The 18,314-nt window shown below is 33.0% G+C and overlaps 1 long non-coding RNA gene across 2 annotated transcripts; it reads left to right on the top strand.

Moving 5' to 3' along the window:
• Nucleotides 1-7,393: 7,393 nt before the first annotated feature.
• On the top strand, nucleotides 7,394-17,491 carry LOC143056016 (uncharacterized). Of its 2 annotated transcripts, none has more exons than XR_012972203.1 (3): nucleotides 7,394-7,493; nucleotides 13,647-13,706; nucleotides 16,348-17,491. It is a non-coding gene; the product is annotated as an uncharacterized LOC143056016 (long non-coding RNA). The 2 variants fall into 2 exon arrangements; XR_012972204.1 differs by lacking the exon at nucleotides 7,394-7,493 and adding an exon at nucleotides 12,540-12,657.
• The last annotated feature ends 823 nt before the right edge of the window (nucleotides 17,492-18,314 follow it).

Raw genomic sequence — 18,314 nt, 5'->3', positions numbered from 1 at the left:
AAACTTCAAAATACTTTGCACCTAAATAGTAAAATTTGAATAATTTCCACTTTAGTTGGGTCTTTTATATTAAAATTTTGTGTTTGGCAATTCATAATTTTACAATAACAACTCTTTCAAAAGTTGTTGTAGTAAAATTATGAATTGCCAAACACAAAATGTGAATATTACACAAGCACATGTAGGATGTGGCTGGGTAGAACCTGTTGGTGAGTGTTCAACCCTTCCTTTACCCAAAGACAGTTGTATAAGACAATAACAATCAAAACCAAGGAATAAACAAAAACTCATAAAACCAAAAGACATTTATATCAACAGTAAACTGTTACAAATAATAGATAAGAAACAACACGAACTCCACTAAAAACCGGGAGTGAAATCAGGTTCTCCGGAAGGGTAAGCATTTCCTGCATCGTGTACGGCACCCGACGTGATATTTCTTGGTTCAGTTCGGTAATGATGGAAGGTTATTATGACTGAGGAAGAATATCAGATACGATTTCTGACAGAAATGGAAAGTTGACTTTAGGAAAATTAAAATCATCGCGTTTGTCATGAATATTGGTATTTAACCTACCATCAGTAGTCATTTCGAGAAAAAGGTCTAAATATAAAGCAGATTTATCTGTGTCGGTAGTATCTTTAATTTCAAGTTCACTTGGATATATCAAATGTAATCAGCACAACATAAGAACAAACTGCTGAATATGTATAAAATAAATCAGTTGAAAAATTGCCCTTATTAGATCGACACAAAGCAGATACAGTCACATCAAACAAAACACCGGCAGTGGCAGAGTATTTATCCATCCTGCATCCCTAACACAAGAAAACAAAACTAAGTAAAGACCTGAGAGTCCTCGCGTTTACTAAATTCTTCCATAGATATAAAAAAAAAAAATGGTTTTGTAGTTTACTTGTACCTGTTGAAAACTTATTTCAAACTGGATAGCACGTCTCAAAAAGTTGAAAATCAAATCATAAAGCCTTGAGCGACGTGAAAACAAACGAATGATTATTTTCAATGGCACTTAAAAGAGGGACGAAAGATACCAAAGGGACAGTCAAACTCACAAATCCAAAACAAACCGACAACGCCATGGCTAAAAATGAAAAAGACAAACAAACAACAGCACACACGACACAACATAGAAAACTAAAGAATAAACAACACGAACCCCACCAAAAAACTAGGGGTGATCTCAGGTGCTCCGGAAGGGTAAGCAGATCCCGTCGTGTTGCTTATGTGATGACAAATCCGGTAAATAGTCTAATTCGGTAGGTCACATTCATGAAAGGGAAGGGGATTGCAGTTACGACGTAAGGAACATATCCGATATCATTTGTGAAACCGTTATTCCATAACGGTCAAACAACTCGTGATGGCGTCCGTAAAATTTACGAAGGGATGATTTCAACTTCACCATTTGGAACTCTTGGTTCAATAGCTTCCTTGTGAGCAGCAACCCTCTATCAAGAAAATCATGATAGGAAATGCAAGCACGGGAATATCGTATCAATTGGGAGATATATACCCCGTATATGCAGGTGCTGCTACATCAAAAGTTCAATGTAGGATAAAAAAAAAAACTTAATTCACATAGTTTTCACTGACCCCCCCCCCCTTCTTCTTAACTTAATTTGGGAAAAATTGATTTACCAATAGGGATATTTGTAAAAATCGATATTAGATATACAAAACTTGCAGAATTTCAACCCCCCACCCCCAAACTATTTGATTTAAGTTTTTTTATCCTACATCGATCTTTTGATGTCATCCCTAAGGTATTTATATATATAGAGATATTCTTTTTGAAGTATCAATATTTGGGTTTTAAGTGCTTAGATTCTTTGTAAACATTATCATAAATTGTCTATTTAACCTACTCAATCTTGGATTAACGTCAAATTGTCAGATTGTTTAAGCACTTGAAGAGTTTCTTAAAAAGATCAGTAAAGTTTATATAAAAATTGTCAAATCATTTAAATATGGATTTTAAATCGACGTACAACAAACCGATATAGTAGTTCAAATTGATATTTGGTAGATCGTTTGAGAATTTTGCTCTCAAATTGGGGAAAATGTAGGGTTTTTCCCATTGAGAATGGGTGAAAATACTGAAAAATTCATCATTGTGGAATTTGTTTTATATTTTGGTCGGTGATCAAAGTTTTTCCTTTACCACAGAGAATGAATGATTTTTACCACATTTTGGAATTATGACCAGCAAAGACATTTGCATCCTATGTATTTCTTGAAGCCACTTTTTTTTTTATTAAACACTGTTAACGTCACAATGTTGCTCAACTAGATGTGTCAAAGCGACACGAATGGCCCCGTCTCAAAAAGTTGAAAAATCTGCAATTTCTGTAATACATGTGGACATTAACATGATGGTAGTCTCACATATCATAAATCAGCTCAAAATCTGGAGGCGTATAGAAAAAAAGTCTGTATAACTGATTTTCAACAATTTTCAATGTTGTAAACCCTTAATTTTGGCAAAAATTAGCGGAGCGGAACGAAACTTACACTTGATCTGTAACTCATCATGAGTAACTCGCACTCAAAAATCAGCCTATTATCTGAAAGCGTTTAAAAAAAAAGTCTAAAAAATTGTTAAAACAAAGTCCATACAATGTAGCCCTTAATTTCCGCAAAAATTAGCAAAGCGGAACAAAACTTAAACTTAATCTGTAACTCATCTTGGTTAACTCACATGCAAAAAATCAGCCCAATATCTGAAAGAGTTTATAAAAAAAAGTCCGTATAATTGTGATTTTCAACAATTTACCAAAGTCCAGAGCCTGTAATTTCGCCAAAAATAGCGGAGCGGAACGAAACTTAAACTTGATCTGTTACTCATCATGGTTAACTCACATACCAAAATACCCTATATCTGAAGGCGTTTAGAAAAAAATCCGTATAATGGATTACGTACATTGTTGATTATTTCACTTTTTGTTTCGTTTCGTTCCGCTTATATTTCGTTTCGCTTTTTACAGGTACCCCTCTTTTCGCCCCTTTTCTATTTTTGATATTTTAATCAAAAATTTCAAACTTTCAAAAAGTGAAATAATCAAAATTGCACGTTAGGTTTAGTATTTTAAAAGTTTGATCAAATTTCTAAACTATCAAATTTATAAACGATATTTAGAATTTTATTATTTTAATAATTTGGTTAAAATTTCAAAATTTCAAAACTTTTACACAATTTGAAATTTTTATATTTTAAAACTTTAATCAAAATTCCAAAAAATCTAAAGTTTCAAATTTTTTTAAAACTTTGAATTGATAAGTGTTACACGGACCTCATACCAGTTGCATATATATAAGAAAAAAGTTAAACATGTTGAAACAAGAATATGTCCATATATAGTACACGGATGCCACATCGGCATTATATTTACTAGAGTTCGAGTTGATTGGACTTAAACTACCTCGACCAAAAACTTTAACCTAAAGCAGGCGGACGGGCGAACGATCGAACGAACGCACCGATGCACAGACTATAAAACATAATGCCCATAAATGGGGCATAAAACATTTATTGTTGAAAGTGAATTCAAAGGTAGTGATTTTGCAAAGTAGGGTAAAGATTAGAGGGAGGCAGGACCTTTTTCTGGACATCGGGATCGGGTGTTTTTATATTTTGGCCACGAGCATCACTGAAGAGACATGTATTGTCGAAATGTGCATCTGGTGCAAGAAAATTGGTACCGTTAATTTTATTAGTACCACTGGGTCGATGCCTCTGCTGGTGGACTATTAATCCCCGAGGGTATCACCAGCCAAGTATCCAGTACTTCGGTACTGGCATGAAAGTACGGATTTTTTGTGTTATTAAAGTTTGCTGTTACAAAATGATAGAAATTATTATAAATTAAGGAATGCATCTCCCTCATGCAAAGCTCTGATTCCTTTCACGGATTTGGCTATACTTTTTGGACCTTTTGGATTATAGCTCTTCATCTTTTATATAAGCTTTTGATTTCAAATATTTTGGCCACGAGCATCACTGAAGAGACATGTATTGTCGAAATGCGCATTTGGTGCAAGACAATTGGTACTGTTTATTTTATTTAAGCTCGTGATTTGGGGATTGATCCTTACAGGATCCGGGAATATATTTTTCGATTTCGGGATTTTGGGATATGAATTTCTTTAAATTCTGCATCTCGGGATTTCATGTTTTTAAGGCCGGGATTTCGGGATCAGGACCCCTCCGATCACCCCTCAAATTAGCCTCAGTCGGTCTTAGTCATTTATACAAGATTCATATCCTACCATTGGCATGTTAATAAGGCTCTCAAAAGAAAAAGCACTGATGGATTGTCCTAGAAGCATATTTTATTAGACTAACAATGGTCTATATATAAGCAGTTACATTTATTTCATGTTTGAAGCGGTCCGTTTTTTAAATTCGATTTGACTTTTACCAAAAGGTGCATTGTAACAAAGGAGAAGCATAATTGTGGTCTAAGGCCAGAAACACAAAAAATAATTGAATTTAACAGAAAGAAAACAAATATCGGACTTGGAAAAAGGAAGAGGGCTTTTGATACCTTTTATGAACTTATCCATACATAAGGTCACTGTCACCAGCTAATAGAAGCTCAATGGATATAGCATATCTTTCTTATTTTGAAAACAGTATTTCTCTTGCTTCGTTGTGAAAAGCGCACTGTAAAAATTAGTGTATACTATCCTCATCAGGGTGGCCACAGCTGCATGCGGGACTGGGTTTAATATTAACACGATGTAAATCTGAATTTAAAGAACTGCACATATTTCTCAAACGTGTAAGAATGATATTAAGTTTTCTATCCCCACAACTAAAATAGGAAGGTGGCTGTATCAATTTGGACTTCATCTTTCGTTTAAAACTATTTTTGGACGTACGTATGTCGGGGTTAAGGCTATTCCATTCAATAGTAGTGGATGGGGAAAGGGATTTTCTAGTTATGTCTAGTCTATAACCGGGTACTACATAATTATTACTGTTTCGCAAATCGTAGTTAGATACTTGACCAACAAGCGGGGGCATTAAATCACAGAGATAATCAGGGGCAGTCCCATTATGTAAAGAATAGAACATATTGAGCTGTCTGGACTTTCTTCTGTCCACAAGCAATTGCCAGCCAGTTTCAAAATATATAGCTTCCCGACTAGCAAACACGGGCAACCCAGTTACTAACCTCTCTGCTTCTAACTGAACATGTTCTAAATTGTCGGCTTCTTGTTGAGTACAACTATCCCATACCTCACATGCATATTCCATAACGGGTCTTATAAAAGTTAAATATATACGAGCAAGATAATTTCTATTCAATACATATTTCAATTTTTTAAGAACATTTAATCTTGTGCTTGCACTTTAAAATGTTTTCTATATGTGTATGGAATTTACCATAGTAATCAAAAGTAATCCCTAAGTGTTAATGACAGGAGACAAATTCTACTGATTGGTTTCAATATCATATGGGGAAGTATGGCAGGAGAATATCATAGCCTTTGTCTTATTAGGTTAAAACTAATAAGCCAATCGTTAGACCATACTGAAATTTGTTCTAAATCGCTATTGAAGACATCCTCTATAGTGTAAGGGTTATTGCTGGAATAAGAAAGAGATGTATCATCAGCAAACAATCGAGTTAGACTTGTCAAATTATCAGCTATGTCATTTACATAAAAAATAAATAGTAGGGGACCTAATACAGAGCCTTGCGGAACTCCTGCATTAGTATTATCAAAAGGCGAATAGGCATTTGAAACAAAAACGCTTTGTTTTCTATTTGAAATATAACTTTCAAACCATTTATACAGATTTCCATCAATACCATACGCTTTTAGTTTTATTAAGAGGCCACTATGCCATATCCTATGATATCAAAAGCTTTCGAGATATCACATAATATAAGAGATGTTATACAGCGATCATCAAGTGACATGCATATCCTATAGTAAATTTCTATTAGCTGGTGAACGGTAGAATGACCTGGAATAAAACCTGATTGAAATTTGTATAATAACTTGTTTGCTATTAAGTGATTAAATACATTTTTAAACACAATTCTTTCAAAAACTTTACCCACTGCTGATAATAATGAGACTGGTCTATAATTGGAAATCAGTGATTTGTCTCCGGTTTTGAATAACGGCATAACAATAGCTGTTTTCCATTGACTAGGAAACTCTGCCTTTTCAAATGACAAATTAAACAACAATGATAAGGGTACACTGCCAGTATAACTTGGGTTTTTTTAACATTTGATGACTAATTAAGTCATGACCTGATGTTTTTCCCAATTTTAAAGTCTGCAAAATATCAATGACTTGATTTGAGTTTATATAGAAAATATCAATTTTAGAATTTGACCTAGTCAGAAATTCTGGAGATCTATCATTATTTTCATTTACAGTAGATATGGAACAGAAATACTTATTCAAAAGACATGCTTTATCGTAATTTTCAGTGACTAGTTCGTCATTTTCATTTTTAAGTTGAGTGATATGAGTAGAATTACCCGATGTCTTATCTAATTTTTTCATTAATGACCAATACGATTTAGAATTACCAGACGCAAACTCGTCCAACAAACTGTTTGTGCTGAATATAATGATGGAAAAATGCGTGATATTTAAGAATAACATTTTATTGTATAGCAATATAATATTTCCCACAGAACCTAACCAAAAGTTAGCGTGCAATAAATTCTAATATTGCACTAGTGCAATAAATCTTCAAAATTCATGACATCATCATTGACAAAGTCTAATTTAAACCAATTTTTACTTTCAAATATTATATTGCTATACAATAAAAGGGTTATTGCATGAATATTGGGGAATATTGTCCCTCGTAGAACATATATTGCACTCGCAAGCTCGTGCAATATAAAATTCTACTCGGGACAATATTCCCCAATATTCATGCAATAACCCTATATTATTAATAAATTAGAAAAAAAGTTTAATCGGATAATGGAAAATGCACATAAGTTCAAGAGAATATATATCAATAAATTATAAAATAAAATGACAGAAGAACAAACTTAAGTAAAACAAATTAAAGAAAGTTAATTTGTTTATAGAACAATTTCCTAAAAACATACATTGTAAATGTAAGTGTTTTTATCTATTTAAGCATAATTATTTATAACGTTGTCTTGAAAATGGTCTCCAGCTAATTGTCAGCCTCGAAGGCATAAAGATAATTGTATATAGACAAGACAAGACAATATATATTTTATTTGAGTCTATATATACTTTTAAAATTAATATACTTAAACAATTAAGATTAAGTAGTTCCTTTATCCGATATAGTCCATTGTTTATCAAAATAGATCAAAGAAAGCTATTGTATTGAGTAATAAAATATTCATGTATCAATTAAGTCCAGTTCTGCTATCTAAAGTCGTGCAAAACTATTTGGTTCATAAGATTGTGAACCAAAATAAGATTTAGTAAGCAGACTGGATTGTCTTTTAAGGTTAGTAAATATGTTAATATTGTTTAATTATAGTTTGCCTTACAAATTTGAAAGAACGAGTTTAAAGATTGAAAAGTTCTTTTCCAGTAAATCTACTAATGTTTTTTCTTTCAAAATTCTGCATAATTTGCAGCTTCAGAGGAGTTTTGAAAAGCATAAATAACAAAGGGAGGGTCACCGATGTTTTAATTCCGCTACAACGGAAAACAAATCTTGTTATCAATTATTGGCGTTATAGAACGACGCTGCTAGCATAGCAGCATTTCTTGCAATGCTTGAAACTATTGAGTTAAACCTTTTCACTACAAAATATCAAAACATTTTTTTCAAGGTATTTTGATTATTTATTGTTAGACACACAGTAACAGTTTATTTTAAAGTAATTGTCAAAGTTGAAGTCATCAAAAATTTTCAATTGCATTTGCTGCATAGATAATACGTAGGTGTGCCTCATGCCGTATTACATTGTAAAGAAATAATTTACGGCTTGCAGATTAAGAATCTTTTACTTCAGAAGATTGGGGGTATCTGGGCTGAAAAGTAACACGTTCCATTTAGACTACAAACAGAACAAATTCACTGACTTGTCCATTTGCACCAGTAAGATAAAAACTGAAATGCCGTGTTTAAAAAGCCACAAACTCGGCACTTAAAAAAAAGCCCTCAATGACACCGTTTTCGGAAAAAAACATAGTTCCTTACGGTTTCTACTTTAATTTAAAAAAAAAGCCATTTCCCAATGTAATAAATAGAATAACTATTGAAATAATTAAATACCGAAAAGTGTCTTAGACTAAGGGGTCATCCATAATTGTCAACCATTTTCCAAAGTGTACAAAACGTACACTTTTTCAGACCCCCCACCCTCCCTCAAAAAGTGTACATCAACCATTTTCAGATTTCAAGAGAAGAATCAATCATTCTTAATAAAAAGAAGATCCTGTCTATTATATTTTAGTTTAATATAGAAATTTGTATTGAAAAAAAACTAAAACATATCTGACTATTTTATTTGATGACATCTATCTGTGATACTTGTGTTTTGTCAGAATAAAGAGTACAAAGATTAGTGTTTCCCCTATAACACAGTGGTAATGGTAACTCCAATAAAAAAGGGCACCTAGAGCATGCAAAAGATTAACAAAAGGGCACATAAATTATGCTAAGAATCAAAGAAAGGGAAATGCATGGTTATATTGCATTGGTAAAGTATGGACTGACAGTTGTTGATGGAATCAGAGCTCAAGACAGCAATCAATAAAAGTGTAATGTTTTAAAACATTTTGAGTTCTTAAATTTCCCGCCTGTATTTCTATTTAAAAGGTCCCTGTAAATATGCCATTCATGGCACTTTTATCGTTTATGTATATATACTGTTACGTGTACATATATTGGATATTTTTTAAGTTAAGGTTAAACTTCATATGGAGGTGCTCCTAATTAAAGGAGGTTTATACTAAGAAAAATAAGTTTACTTCCGGTTTACTGGTTTACTATTTTAGAATGCATTACAAGGAAATTTAATCGAAGGACCAGTTTAAAATCTTTTCACAAAATGGCGTCTTGTCAAAATCAAAACATTCAAAGAATTTAGTTTTTCCATCAATTTTGTTTATTAAACAGAGTATAACGATATCGATCAATAATAAAGCAGCTGAAATTGACAATCGGGGGTACTGAGAAATGCTTGCAAACTTTTTGTTTAAATGATTTTACTAGTTCACATTTTTGAAAGATTTAGTTTTCATATGATTTGATCTTTTAATCGTTCAATCCCGATTGAGTAAAATTATGATATAGAAATCAATATCATCAAGTGAAAATAATAAAGAAGAAATAAGAAGAGAAACACACCCAAGCCAATTCTCGATTTTATAAATCGACTTTCCCTACAGAAACGATATAAATTCCGGAAATAAAAAAAAAAGCGTACGGTAAAAATGTTGATTTTTTAACCCCCCCCTCCCCCCCCCAAGTGTACGTTTTGTACACTTTGGAAAATGGTTGACAATTATGGATGACCCCTAACTCGTGACCGAACAACACTGATATTTAATGCATACGCTACGAGCATTCGTGAATAAATATGTTTTTGGTCACTCGTTGAATATTCTCTCTGTTTGGATTCTTTGATTAGTTATTCTATAATTGCAATTATGAGTTTAATTTATTGAGCAGTTCCAATAGTTGATCAGCTAGGCGCTACCAAAACCCATAAATTTAGCAAAGAAAGGTGGAGTCTGAAGTTTTATATAGAAAAGCCTATCAGATTCATAGCCCTTGTTTGCTAAAAATAGGATAAAACATTATTGTGACATCACAGCCATACTATGTGATCAGTAAAATTGAGAATGAACATGAGGAATGTGCCAAAGAGACACCAACCCGAACAAAGAGAGGAAACCAGCCGAAACCCACCAACAGTCTTCATTATAGCGAGAAAATCCCACACCCGGATACATTCTTCAGCTGGAATGCCTTCTATCTTACAGAAAATCAAATTTGCAATCCCATATACTTTTCTTTTTAATTTTCTGATGTTTAAATTATGTTCAATATCTAATTGAATTCTATATTTGAAAAATTCTATGGACGGGCTATTTACTGATCTAGACTGGCCTTGAGTGCGAAAATGAAAATGCTACGCGAAACGGACAAAATGTATGGGAAAAAAATAGCCGAAAGTGGTCATGATATGACACACCTTTGGTAGCGTATCACAGCGATGCAGTTTGTAGGGTTCAGGGGATATTGTTTTTTAGGGATACTAAAAGACCAAAAGTAACAGCATGTAAGCGTACAGCTTCCGGAATCTGTAGTTTTTCTGTCCAACAGATGGTTGTAATTCAGAATCAAAGTACTGAAGTACTGAACATCGGAGTTCTTGTGGATGGGTAAAAGCACTTGTCTCAGAAAAAAAATCACATATCTCTTTACCTGAAACTGAGATAAATGTGCAGAGAATTATTTTTGGGATATTAAAAAGACCAAAAGTAACAGCATGTAAGCGTACAGCTTCCGGAATCTGTAGTTTTTCTGTCCAACAGATGGTTGTAATTCAGAATCAAAGTACTGAAGTACTGAACATCGGAGTTCTTGTGGATGGGTAAAAGCACTTGTCTCAGAAAAAAAATCACATATCTCTTTACCTGAAACTGAGATAAATGTGCAGAGAATTATTTTTTCTGAGACAAGGTCGTGTGTGGATGACGAATAAATGACAGGAATTCAACTTCACCGTAATAACTATTATGTTGTAGTGTTACAAATACATTGATTTGTTGTTATATATTATATTAAAATAACAGTTACATGTTTATATGATTTCCATCCATTTGTATATCTTTCTGTTCTACTATTCTTCTTATGATAGTACAATGCAAGTGCATCGCGGACACTTTTCTGTAAGAAATCGATTTTTTTAAACGTTTGGATACGAGTATAACCATTCATATTTTCCCGCAAATAATATTTATTCGAACTGGAAGTCCGCTTAAGATATTGAGAATATTGTGTCAGATTCCCAGACTATCGGTATGTGTGCATTGATATCATCAATGATTTTTTACTTATATATACTACAAAACATTTTCATATTAATAATTAACAAAAATATTTGTATCAGTATTCATTGAAGAGATGTACTTATAAAAAACGATAAGGAATGTTATTTTGCACTAGGTTATGTGCGCGTACTTATCATGTTTATAGATCGGTTAAAATTTTCATTATTTATGCATTAATGGAAATTTAGGCGATAGCAATACATCGAAATGACCTCAAGGTCATCGCGATGTAAAAATTAGTTACGACTTTTAAGTTTTCTGACATCACATGCATGAAACGTCATATCTTTAGTTTCTATACTACATGTACTACATGTATAAATAACTCATCAAACATCTCATTTTATATTTGTATTTTTCCGGCTCAGCCTAACGGGTTTTTACAAAGCAGAGTAAAAAAATATATGTTCTTGTTCTACATGTATATTAAACTTAGCCACTAGACCTAAATGTGTGAATTGCTATTTGAAATCGCTATTTATTTCACATGTGACGACAGAAATGATCAAAGTGTCGTCTATCTTTCCCAAATGTGCCTTTGATATCTAACGCCTCTAAACCCTGAAAAGTTGGGGCAAGTTTATGAAAATGAAAAGGGAATTTACATCAACAGATATAACCAATTCTTCAAAGTTGTATGAAAATTGGTGAAAGCATTATTGAGTTATTGTCCGAAAACTGGAAAATCTACCTTTTTTAATGAATAAAACCATATAACTCGGAAACGTAAAATCAAAATCCATTAAAAACGAAAGGGAGCTCTCGTCAATAGATATCAACAATTCACCAAAGTTTTATGCCAATTGCATTGTTAAAGCGTTTTTGAGTTAATGTCCGACATGTTGACGACGGACGGACGGACGGACGGACAGGGATATTCCATAGTACGTCCCGTAACAGGGCGTATAAAAATTCAACACATACTATATATTTGGCTTTCCAAATCTTCAACAAGAGAAATATTTAACACACACACATGTATTTATGTCACAGTAGAGTTAGACAAATGTTTTGTGCTGATGTTCATGTAATATTTGCCACTGAAAGTTTTACAAAAATAAAGAATACAATGGGGGGAAAACAAAAATACTAGTAATAATTATAAACTAGGTTCGAGTTTAGCTCACTCAATGGTATCACTATCGACTGTGATATAGGGAGATTGTCGGATTCCGATCATGACTGTTTACAAAGGCAGCAGATTAACTCTTGATTCTTTGGTTCTTAAAAAAAATAGCCATTATGATATAGCAGATAGTGTTTAAATTGGCTCACAAATTCAATGAATTATTTTTATGTTGCATATTGTAATACTTATGATAGTGATTTAAAACCATGGAAATTATTGTTCAAATTGTGTAAAACATGTTGATTCATGAATGTTCGATGTTTAGTTTTCAAAGTTAATTACAAAAATAAACAAGACAGTTAGGTAACGTGTTCCCCTTCTTTAACATATATCAACTATATAATTGTTTTTCATTTCTAACTTGTTTACACATTCGGAATTAAAATTGAAACATTCATATCTAGTCTGAAACTTAAAGATAGTTTTTATATTGGGAGCCATACCACATTTTCTTGTTTTGACATAGCAGGTAAATAAATGCCTTTCTTTTTATATAGATCTTGATAAAAAATATTTATCTGCACTTTTTTTAATTTATAAACTACATTTATAAATTAACCGTTTTACAAGTTTGTTTATGTTTCATACCAATTATACAATGATATTTTTTTAAAGTAATAAACTTGTCGCAACATTTTTGAATTAACAGATTCTTACGGAACTGCTTAATACGAAGTTTTATATTAAGACAACTCTGATTGTTTCTATCTAATTAAAATATTGATCTCTGATTTTGTTATACTACATATAAATATTGATCTCTGATTTCGTTATACTTCATATAAATATTGACTTCTGATTCTGTTATACTACATAATGTAGAATTACGAAGTCAGAGATCAATATTAAATTAGATTGAGATTTCTTTTTAATTGAATGAATCGGACTCTGGGATGTTACTCGAAAATACAAAATGTAGGCCGGACATGGGCAAAACATGCTTGATACAATACTGCTTACTCTGTTTTCCTTGTATTATTTGACAGCCATCGTTCAAGGTCTGATGGGGTATTTTCCCGTTTTTTTACAGATTTTTTTTTTTTTTTTTTTTTTGTATTTTCAGGATCCGTGATCATGGAAATTTATTTTCTGTGAATCGTGATTGACAGAAAAATCTACTCGTGAATCGTGATGAGACACCCCCTTTCAGGCCCTCATCCTTTATTCATGTCATAATATGACCAAAAACACTCATCCGAATCTAGGTTTTCCCTATTATACCTCAAAGTGTTATATTTCGGGGGGAAAGGATTAAAGGCGTCGAAAGACTAAAATAAAATATTAAAACATATAATATCTGACCCTCCCTTGCAGTTAAATGGTTACTCCCTTACGTTTTGGTTGTTAGATTTCGTCCCTTTTCTAGTACCGTATTCTTTCTCTTTAGAATGCATACGACATCATCAGACAGAACGCTATATAGATTTCTTTGTAGAATAGTTTATTTTTCATTTTCAGCAAAACGAAAAGCATGATAAGGATAAAGAAAGCACCACTCAGAAAATGTAGTTGTACCATGTGAGTTTTAGTTTCGGAGATATATTATCTATCGATATACAATAGGTATGTGCGCTACATTGCACATACTTGCCATTAAGCAAACTAAATGGGTTAAAACAGCAATGAAGTAATGTGAAACATTAGCTAGATGTATAGGGGGAGGGTTCAGATCTCACACAACATGTTTAACTCGCCACATGTTTGCGCCTGTTCCAAGTTTAGAGCCTCTGGCCTTTGTTAGTCTCGTATGGTTTTTTTCATTTTAGTTCAAGTTTAGTGTGACGTCCATTTCAACTGAACTATAAGTACAAAATTTTATTCAGGGGCCAGTTGAGGACCACCTCCGGCTGCGTTGAAGACCCAATGTTGGCCTTCGGCTGTTGTCTGTTCTTTGGTCAGGTTGTTGTCTCTTTGACATATTCCCCATTTCCATTCTCAATTTTTATTTTGTAATAATGTATCTTTTGACAATTCTCCTAAAGAAGAACATCGTTTTATAAAACAAAGGCTTCACGAAAGATATACTAGACGTATATATATTTTTACAACACACCAAGCTCAAAACTTCATAGGTTCCAATATAAAATAAAACACATCATGTAAGGAATGAAGGTATTTTTATTTAAAAGTAAAATAAAACAAACGGACAAATGTACTGTGTGCAATGAAGCTATTGACGATATTGAGCACATATTTTGTACATGCCTTAAAATATCAGATTTATTGATTAAACATGGACATCAACATCACCTCACATGTCAAAACATTTTATAGAAGCGGGATCAAAATACCTATGTTTATACATCAGACCTTAGTGCACTGGTGATCGGAATTTTGGCTACACCAAACCAGTCTGAGGCCTTCATATTTGAGAAACAGACTATATATGCCCTCATTTTTAGAATTCATTCATAATGTTTGTGTACATTCAAAATTATCAGTAAATTGTGTGTTCTACAAGGATCACCAGTCCTCTATACCTTAATTACTCAAATATATGCTAAATAGTTAAAGACTACAACTATACGTAGGAACTATTTTGTTTTAAATAAATACTACTTTCCATTCATTTTTAACCTTGCCCGATAATGAGGTGTAACGTCTGACAATGTCCTTCCTAAGTATTAATGAGGTGTAACGTCTGACAATGTCCTTCCTAAGTATTAATGAGGTGTAACGTCTGACAATGTCCTTCCTAAGTATTAATGAGGTGTAACGTCTGACAATGTCCTTCCTAAGTATTAATGAGGTGTAACGTCTGACAATGTCCTTCCTAAGTATTAATGAGGTGTAACGTCTGACAATGTCCTTCCTAAGTATTAATGAGGTGTAACGTCTGACAATGTCCTTCCTAAGTATTTTTGCCAATGATGAGATCCGTCTAAAACTTGCAGTGAAGTGAGAATTTTTTTAGCGCCGTGTTGAAGGCCGCACTGTGATTTAAGGATCAAAACAGAAATAAAAGCGCTGTTCCTTTGCTTTTTGTGTGTGTTTTGTTTTTTTAATTGATATTTTGGCATGGATGGACACCCCATACCCTTTGTTTTATTCTTGTATATTCATTCTTTATTTTTCATAGGCATAAAAGTATCATTGTTTATTCCTGTTATCTTTGTTTGTATTAACTTAATAATTCAATGACGTCTTTTTTTGTAAATAAGAGGCTTTCAACCCGATCAATCAAGCTCATAACCCAAAAACGAATTGACAGTTCCATGGGAAAAATAAAAAAAACCTTCAAACGACAACAGTATACACATACAATATAGAAAACTAAAGATGGAGCAACACTAGCCCCATCAGAAAACTAAAGATGGAGCAACACTAACCCCATCAGAAAACTAAAGATGGAGCAACACTAACCCCATCAGAAAACTAAAGATGGAGCAACACTAACCCCATCAGAAAACTAAAGAGGGAGCAACATTAACCCCATCAGAAAACATATAAGCAATCATAAACAGGAACATATACATTGTTAGATATGCTGTTTCTGGATATGAGAGAGAAAAAAAACGGCAAACGAAGCTGGACTGGATGTGCGTCTACATTGTGACGATAAGCCATAGTAGAGATCATATATATATCTGTATTGGCAGTCTCATTTGTCTTTAAGACCAGAATCTTATTTTATTTGGTATTACTTGTATTTGATGTAACTATATATAGATATAAAAAGATGAGGTGTGAGTGCCAATGATACAACTCTCCATCGAAGTCCATAACCTATAAAAGTAAACCATTACAGGTCAAATTGCGGTCTTCAACACGGAGATGTAGCTCATACCGAACAGCAATTTATCAAGTGCCCCAAAAATTAAATGACTATAATTGTAAAACCATTCAAACAGGAAAACCAACGGTCTAAACTGTTTGAAAAAAACGAGAAACCACACCACTGAACATGACATTTGATAGTAAATTAAAATCCACGGTTATACATGTACATGTACATGTATCTAGGGCCCTTAACATAAATATTCTGTTTGGCTTGTTAACCTACTGTATAGTTTTTTAAATGGATTCTGTCTTTTAAATGAAGATTGGAGGCAAAAAGGAGCTTTATTATAACGATGATTGGTCCTACACAAACACTACCGTATTCTACCTTAAAGTTTGTGATTATCTAATCTATAACATGCTTGATTTTTTTCTTCAGATTCCTGACAATACTAGTGTTTTTGTGTGGATTTTTTTTCTTTTTGTGGATATATTCAATGATTTGCATGAATATGACTTATATGGAAATGGATTTTCTTATGCCTAATTCAAGGGAAATAATGAACGATATTCGAAAGACAGCCAATACAAATGTGAAGCCCTTCAATTCCTTCGTGAAGGAAAATGCTTATAAGATAGACCCTTCAAAACATTTCTGTGACAATACAGCTTGCGATTCTCTACAAATGATGTTTGTCGTTAAATCACATGTTTTGAACTTTGGTCAACGATATGTCATACGTAAGACTTGGGGAAATGTAAAACAACTACGTACAAAAATAGTTTTCATAATTGGCTACACAGACATTGAGACTCCATTCATTGAAGAAGAATTAAAACAATATAATGATATTGTTCAGCTCAATATTGCTGATACATACGAAAATCTTGTTTATAAGACTATTTATTCCATGTTGTGGTTATTGGACCTTAATATTGAACCAGAATTTATACATTTCGTAGATGATGATCGGTTAGTTAACACAATAAATGTGTATGATATTGCCTCTTCCCAGATTGCACCATCAGATTTAGTAATGATTGGACACAAAGTCAATTTTCAGAGACCACAGCGAGATAATAATTCCAAAGTTTACCTTTCACCTGCGGAATATCCGTTCGCTTATTTACCATCACATTTAATTGGAGGAACAATTTTGACAAATATGAAAACCGTAAAAATGTTAGCAATTGGAGCATTATATGTGAAGGTTATTCCTATAGAGGATAGTTACTTGGGAATAGTGGCAGCAGCTTTAGGTATAGAAATGAGACACCATTCTGGGTTTCTTACCTGTAAATGGCCCACGGATGTATTACCTTATATGTTATCTTCTCCTGGTTACGAACCTACATACGCCTTACTTAGAGACTGGAAGTTTATCAAAAGACAGGGTTTGACTACCATGCATATATATTATGAATCATGGAGTTTATTGGATAGCTATGTATTTTCGTAAATACGATGATTTTTTGTTCATATTTCAACCATGTAAAAGCTTTACTTTACTTTAGTCTGTACTGTTCCGCCTATATCAGGCGACCCACTTTTCAGTGTGAATATCCTTAAATTGTTCAATGCACTAATATTGTTTGTTTATATACATTAACCACCACCTCTATTTACACTCACAATAACACAGAATAAATACATTCCAATAATATATACGTGTCCGAAACTGGAGCGCAAGTCATTGGACTTAAACGTGTTCATTGCCCCATTTCAAATTAACAATTGTCACATTTGAGCACTTATTCATTAAGCTGATTAATATCGATTCGTTAGTACTACCTCAATAAATTCGATCGCACATGATGTAACTCAAAGCATAGTCCTCTAGTGATGCACTCTACTGTAAACACATCTCCTCTAGTCAGAAAATGAAATACAGTTGCAGTCGATAATTAACTGTAAAGTGTTAATTTCGGAACAAAATAGTTCATCGTAAAGTTTAGAAGATACAACATCTTTTATAACAGTTTTTAGACTCTGTATAAAGCTGTTTCTCACATTATTTAATTTACTGCATCTCAAAATAAAATGTAACCGGTTCTCTTCCTCAGTTCCACATAACACTGATTGCACTGATTTGTCATTTACTAAATTTAGACTTATCACATTGAAGAGTATACGTATTGCATGCTAATTTGGATTTGATGCAGGCACGTAAGGTAGAGTAAGGTTCAGATCCACTAGTATTCCAAATAGGATGAATGCTTCCAAATTCAGCATCAGCATAGTTTAAAAGATTTAAAGACGATTTTTCTGACGCTTCAGATTTTAGTTTAGTTATCCAGTAGTAGTTTACCGAGGAGTTAACCAGTTTTTTCCATTTTGACTTTGAAGGAGAGCTGACAAGTAAACATGAGGTGACGGTAGATCATATAATTCTGTGATAATAACTA

Source organism: Mytilus galloprovincialis, chromosome 13 (assembly GCF_965363235.1).
Source record: "Mytilus galloprovincialis chromosome 13, xbMytGall1.hap1.1, whole genome shotgun sequence".
In the NCBI taxonomy this organism is placed as follows: domain Eukaryota; kingdom Metazoa; phylum Mollusca; class Bivalvia; order Mytilida; family Mytilidae; genus Mytilus; species Mytilus galloprovincialis.
The sequence above is the reverse complement of the archived record's forward strand: the minus strand, read 5'-3'. Positions and strand labels throughout refer to the sequence as shown.